This window comes from Chanodichthys erythropterus, chromosome 8 (assembly GCF_024489055.1).
Source record: "Chanodichthys erythropterus isolate Z2021 chromosome 8, ASM2448905v1, whole genome shotgun sequence".
NCBI lineage: Eukaryota > Metazoa > Chordata > Actinopteri > Cypriniformes > Xenocyprididae > Chanodichthys > Chanodichthys erythropterus.
Window position 1 is genome coordinate 35438926 of NC_090228.1, and position 7492 is coordinate 35446417.

Genomic DNA, 7492 nt, shown 5'->3' on the forward strand with positions numbered 1-7492 from the left:
TCAACACACAAAATTATCATTCAAAATTATAATAAACGGAGCCATGTTACCTCATACTCGTGACCGGAAAAGCGGAAGCAGCGCCGGCGACTCTGTCATAATAAAAGTCCCGCTGCTCGTGAGGCGTGTGTTGCGCAATTCCTCCAGCGGCCTCATTCAGTTCCCACAACATTCGGTCCTGCTCTGCTTCAAACTACAATAATGTTAATATTCACATCCATGAACATAATTCTTCCTGAGTCCTATCCCTATTCTTTTGCACCGACCGTTAAGGTGGAGACCACATGTCCCAAGATTCTTACATGCCATACAGCAGCCCAGTCGTTCTAGAATTACTATTAAATTCCAAAGAATTATTTGAGTAAACTGATGATTTTATGACGAATTGCAATATTCGATAATACAATGTCTCGATATATAATACAATGTCTCGTTAGAAAGATCTAGACTACATTACAATGTAATGATGTGGGTGTGTTGCTTTAAGGTTTAAACCGCAATGGGGTTTTCCGAGCCTTGCAACGATATCCGGATATGGTATGCCATTCTTTGTTTTGTCCTAAACGAATGGTACTTGAAATATGTGGATGATCATTACAACATGCTATAGGCTATTGTCACAGACACGTCAGGTTCCACCTCACTTCCTTACCCACGCACTCAATCACCAGCCTACTAATCACCGCCACCTGCACATCATCACCGCAGTCATCAGCCACAAGATAAAAGCCACACACTCACACACACACATCGTCCGGTCTCGTTTGTGATACAACCTGTTGTACGCTTACCTTCAAGGACTCCAAAGAGTGATACTAACCTGTCTCCATTATCTCCTTCGTCTCCATCGTCTCCTGGTTTCCCTGTGTGCCTACCTTCCTGTGTGTGAGTGTGTTCGTCTGCCAGCTCCAGCGCCTTCCTCCAAGATCATCTGCATAAAGAAAAAGGACAGTATTATCTACCATTCCCTTCCATTATCATCGTATTCACCAGTTTACTCACCTGTGTCTCTGCTGATCACGTCAATAAACAACTGCATTGCTTTTATCTCTGCCTCCGGTGTCTCTGTCATAACAGAAGACCGGACCATAACAACTATCGATCAGCATGAGCCATCACGACCCGTTCCAAGAGCTCGTGGACGCTCTCCGACGAGCTCTCACTCCTCAATCACCATCTCCGTCACCCGTATCCACCGCCGCGGCTGCTTCCGCATCCACCACCGCCGCTTCTTCTCCTGTATTCACCGCCAGTCCCATGGCCAAACTGGCGCCCTTCTCAGGATCGGTGGAGGACTGCAGTGGATTCCTCCTTCAATGTGAGTTGGTCCTGGAGATGCAGCCGCACTTCTACCCTACCGACATGGCGAAGATCGCATTCGTGATTTCCCAACTGCAAGGCAAGGCTCTTCAATGGGCAGATTCCCTCTGGACTTAGAAAGGAGCTGTAGTAAAATCCAATGCTGCCTTCGTTTCTCACTTCAGAGAGGTTTTCGGAAAACCCGTGACTGATTCAACAACTGGTGAGAAATTGTATAATCTAAAACAAGGAAACAATTCAGTTAACGAGTATGCCTTGCAGTTCCGAACCCTCGCCGCTAACAGTGGATGGAACGAACAAGCCCTCATCACCACCTTCCGGCAGGGTCTGGAACCCAACGTGCGGCTGCATCTCGCTGCATACGAGGACTCCTTAGGACTCGAACGCTTCATCCAGCTTGCCATCAGAGTGGGTTCTCGTATGCAGTCGTGTCTCCTTGAGCACCAGGGCCAGCCACTCGCCGGCACGTTCCTCCGTCGGTCCGAACCCGTCAGCCCTCCAGAACCAGCCACCGAACCCATGCAGCTGGATAACTCCCGTCTATCACCCACAGAGAGACAAAGAAGGCTGACCCTGAATCTGTGCTTATACTGTGGATTACCGGGGCATGTAATCTCAACATGCCCAACCCGTCCTCCTCGACCTGTGGTGGGTGCCATCATTCCCTCTATTCAGAACATGAAACCACTCACTACAATTGTTAACCTTACTGCTGCTGATATTTCCATTCCAGTGGTGGCACTCCTCGATTCAGGGTCAGCAGGAAACTTCATCTCCGGTGCCCTCTGTCGACACTTCGGGCTCAAGACCTCGCCGTCTCCGACTCACTATCAGATCAACTCCATCACGGGCAAACCCCTGAGCCGTAAGACAGTTCGCCGTGTCGCTGGACCCCTTCAACTACAAGTGGGTATCTTCCATCATGAACTCATCCATCTGCTGGTTCTGGTGGAGTCCAACGCTGACGTGGTTCTAGGGCGCCTCCTGGCGCACGGGCGAGGTCCTGAAGTGGGGCGACCACTGTTTCTCCAGCTGCTTTCCAGATCTTCCCGTTCCAAAGCATCCTCACTCCCAGGACCTCTCCATCAATGCTACCTCCATTGAAAGCCCTGTAGAAAAACGCTGTCGACATACCTCCCGACTACGCCCCCTTCAGTGACGTCTTCTGCCCGCAACGCGCCTCCAAGCATCCTCCACACCGGCCATCGGACTGCGCCATAGATCTGTTACCGGGTGAACCAGTGCCTAGGGGACGCATCTACCCCCTATCAGTGCCGGAGGAGAAGGCCATGGAGGAATACATCAAAGAGGCCCTTAACCAAGGATACATCCGCCCGTCTACTTCCCCTGCTGTACGAAGCTTCTTCTTCGTGGCCAAGAAGGACGGAGGCTTGCGGCCATGCATCGATTACCGGTCACTCAACAAGATTACAGTGAAATTCCGGTACCCACTTCCCCTCGTCCCAGCGGCCCTGGAACATCTCCGCGGTGCCACTGTGTTCACCAAGCTGGACCTCCGCAGCGCGTATAACCTCATCCGGATACGCGAGGGGGACGAGTGGAAGACCGCCTTCGTCACGCCCACCGGTCACTACGAATATCTTGTGATGTCGTATGGCCTGGCCATGCCCCCTCCGTATTCCAGGACTTCATCCATGAGGTGCTCCGGGAGTTTCTCCACAAGTTCGTTTTGGTATATATCGATGACATCTTGATTTACTCCCGAACTTGGCCGAACATCGCCACCACGTTGCGGAGGTCCTCCAATGCTTACGGCAATACCATCTGTTCCTGAAAGCAGAGAAGTGCTCGTTCCACCAGCCCTCTGTACACTTCCTCGGATACGTCATCGGTCACAGTGGCATCCGGATGGACGAGGGGAAGGTATCTGCCATCCAAAACTGGCCAGCTCCAAGCACCGTAAAAGAACTCCAACGATTCCTTGGTTTCTCCAACTTCTACCGTCGATTTATCAAGAACTACAGTACCATCGTCTCTCCACTCACCAACCTCCTCCGTAAGCAGCCCAAGTCTCTGTCCTGGTCCCAAACTGCCACAGAAGCATTTGAAACCCTCAAGAAAGCCTTCACCACCGCTCCCCTCCTCGTCCACCCAAATCCGGACCTACCATTCGTTGTGGAGGTGGGCGCCTCCACTACAGGAGTGGGAGCGGTCCTTTCGCAGCAGCATGGGAACCCAAGTAGGCTCCATCCATGCGCCTTCTTCTCCCGCAAGCTCAACCCGGCGGAGGTGAACTACGACATCGGGGACCGTGAACTCCTGGCTGTAAAACTCGCCCTTGAGGAGTGGAGGCATTGGTTGGAGGGGGCCAATCATCCCTTTCAGGTTCTTACCGACCACAAAAACCTTGAGTATTTGAAAGCCGCCAAACGACTCAGCCCTCGCCAAGCCCGCTGGGCGATGTTCTTCTCAAGATTCCATTTTACCATCTCATACCGACCTTGCTCAAAGAACCTGAAAGCCGATGCTCTCTCCCGTCTCCACTCACCAGAGGAAAAGAACGAAGAACCTGAAACCATCCTGCCCGAATCCATTTTCGTCAGCCCCATTGAATGGTCAGAAGAGATCTTACCCTCCTCCAATGCCTCCTCACGCACTCCGCCGGGTTGTCCCCAAGGCTTGTGCTACATCACCAGGACACGACGCACTCCACTTCTGCATTCCGTTCACACTTCACTTGGCACTGGTCACCCGGGGGTCAATGAAACCCTCTCGCTGCTCAAACAGCGCTTCTGGTGGCCCAACATGGCCAACGATGTCAGGAGGTACGTGCAGGGCTGCAGGGAGTGCGCCATCTCCAAAAGCCCACGCCATCTTCCCACCGGCAAGCTCCTTCCTCTGCCCGTTCCTGAGAGGCCCTGGTCACACCTGGGAGTAGACTTTGTCACGGATCTCCCCGAGTCTGATGGTAACACCTGCATTCTGGTCATCGTAGACCGCTTCTCTAAAGCCTGCCGCCTTATTCCCCTGGAGGGTCTACCAACTGCTATGACCACAGCAGAGTTAATGTTCAACCATGTCTTCCGTCACTACGGAATCCCCGAAGACATAGTCTCAGACAGAGGACCACAATTCATCTCGCGGGTCTGGAAGGCCTTCTTCTCCCTCCTGGGTGTGACCGTCAGTCTGTCGTCTGGATACCATCCTCAGTCGAACGGGCAGACGGAACGGAAGATCCAGGAGATTGGCCGCTTCCTGCGTACCTTCTGTCATGGCCACCAGGACTCCTGGAACCAGAACCTGGGCTGGGCCGAGTACGCCCAGAACTCCCTCCGTCAATCTACAACTGGATTAACACCTTTCCAATGCGTGCTCGGCTTCCAGCCCCCACTGTTCCCCTGGGACGGGGAACCTTCCAACGTTCCAGCTGTCGACCACTGGTTCCGGGAGAGCGAGAGGGTATGGGACTCAGCTCACCACCAGCTACAGAGAACCCTGCGCAGGCGCAAGACGACAGCCGACCTTCGGCGCTCCCACGCTCCTAACTACCAACCGGGGCAGAAGGTCTGGCTGTCCACCAGAGACCTCAAGATGCGCCTGCCCTGCAAGAAGCTGAGTCCCCGCTTCATTGGCCTGTTCACCATCCTGCAACAGATCAACCCTGTCACCTACCGGTTACAACTCCCAGCACAATACAAGAGAATTCACCCCACTTTCCATGTTTCACTATTAAAGCCTCACCACCATTCTGTTCTTCCTCCCACAGAACCTGACGTGGCAGCCGTCGAGCCCCCCTTCCACTCATCCTGGACGATGGAACAGCCTATGTTGTACGTGAGATTCTGGACTCCCGGCGCCGTGGTGGTCTTTTAGAGTATCTGGTGGACTGGGAGGGCTACGGACCCGAAGAACGCTCATGGGTCCCCAAGAATGATATCCTTGATCCTGCTCTGTTACAAACCTTCCACACCAACCACCCAGACAGACCTGCCCCACGACCTCGAGGACGACCACCACGACGTTGGGGTCCACGGCCCTCTGGAGCGGGCCGTGGGAGGGGGGGTACTGTCACAGACACATCAGGTTCCACCTCACTTCCTTACCCACGCACTCAATCACCAGCCTACTAATCACCGCCACCTGCACATCATCACCGCAGTCATCAGCCACAAGATAAAAGCCACACACTCACACACACATCGTCCGGTCTCGTTTGTGATACAACCTGTTGTACGCTTACCTTCAAGGACTCCAAAGAGTGATACTTACCTGTCTCCATTATCTCCTTCGTCTCCATCGTCTCCTGGTTTCCCTGTGTGCCTACCTTCCTGTGTGTGAGTGTGTTCGTCTGCCAGCTCCAGCGCCTTCCTCCAAGATCATCTGCATAAAGAAAAAGGACAGTATTATCTACCATTCCCTTCCATTATCATCGTATTCACCAGTTTACTCACCTGTGTCTCTGCTGATCACGTCAATAAACAACTGCATTGCTTTTATCTCTGCCTCCGGTGTCTCTGTCATAAAAGCTATACAATACCTATAAGCAATGTTTAACGAGCGCTCTGACTAACACATGCGTGCGCTTGCATAATACTGATTATGAAAGTGAAAAGAGAGCAGAAGACGATTATTGGCCCAATAGACACCAATGTGCATAACAAGATGAAAATACTTATCAATGAGATGAAATGGCTAATCCGTAGTGAAGAGGCGAGGATGATGAAGATTGCAGCCGTGACTAACCCTTTGATGATATTGCTGAGACGAAATTCGAAAACAAAAGAAATCCGTGAAGGGAGAACCTGCATGCTTCTGAAATTAAACAGGAATCTTTCTCCTATTGCCGTAAAAGCTCAAACATTCGAAATGATAGGCTGACATGAACTCAGATGACACTGTAGTTACCCCGTCTAAAATTAACATTTTTACATGGAGTAGTAAATCAATATACGCTAACATTTTGTAATCTGTTTGATTATTTAGATAATCACGATAGTAGTCTGTGCATGCATCGAGAGAGGAATACTGTTTTACAGTGGTTCACTGCTTGGGTTTTAGATTGAATATCAGTGATTTAATGGATAACGACGAGACAGGCTGGATTTTAAACGAGCTATGCACCGACGTGGAGATTGGCATCAGCATCTGCGAACTCAGATAAGTGTAAGTGCCGATGCTTTATACCAAGGTGTTCCATAATGATTGGTTAGATCTGATCTAATGAATGACGTAACATTAGAGTCTTCCCGGCAGAACTTATGCTAGAGCTTACATTTCTGGGTATTGGAGGTTGTAGACTAGAGATTTTGCTTCAAAATTATGTAAAAATTATCATTCCTACTCCTTCATATAAAACAATAGAGAGATTTAAATTTTCCAAAACATCTTTGGTCAAGAAACACAGTATGCGTGGAGGCGTGAATAATCATGTATAATGGGTGATTCTCACCTGAGAAGACAAAAGAATCAGATAATAATGACCTGAAATGACTTGCAAATTAATGAGGCCTTTCAGTCAGATAGGCTGTGAAAAAACCCTCTGTTGATCATGTCTCAAGCTCATCATAATGTAAATCAAACATACAAAAAAAACAGCAATACTGTGAAATATTATAACAATTTAAAATAACGGTATTCTATTATTAAAATATAATGCATTTCTATGATACAAAGTGTCTGAACAGTTATATTACCTCTATGGCATTTCATATAGGCTTTTTGCCAGCAGCCATATCACCCTGTAGCCCAAGACCGGTTGCCCACTGAAGCTAAGCAGGGCTGAGCCTGGTTAGTACCTGGATGGGAGACCTCCTGGGAAAACCAGGTAGCTGCTGGAAGAGGTGTTAGTAAGGCCAGCAGGGGGTGCTCACCCTGTGGTCTGTGTGGGTCCTAATGCCCCAGTATAGTGACGGGGACACTGTACTGTAACAAGCACCGTCCTTCGGATAAGACGTTAAACCGAGGTCCTGACTCTCTGTGGTCATTAAAAATCCCATGGCACTTCTCGTAAAGAGTAGGGGTGTAACCCCGGTGTCCTGGCCAAATTCCCTCCATAGGCCCATACTAATCATGGCCTCCTAATAATCCCCATGCATTGAATTGGCTCTTTCACTCTCTCTCCTCTCCACCTTCAGCTGGTGTGTGGTGAGCGTACTGGCGCCGTTGTACTGTGGCTGCCGTCGCATCATCCAAGTGGATGCTGCACAATGGT

At 50.3% G+C, this 7492-nt stretch overlaps 1 pseudogene; it reads left to right on the forward strand.

Moving 5' to 3' along the window:
• Nucleotides 1-7001: 7001 nt before the first annotated feature.
• LOC137025354 (5S ribosomal RNA) lies at nt 7002-7118 on the forward strand (annotated as a pseudogene).
• Nucleotides 7119-7492: the final 374 nt, after the last annotated feature.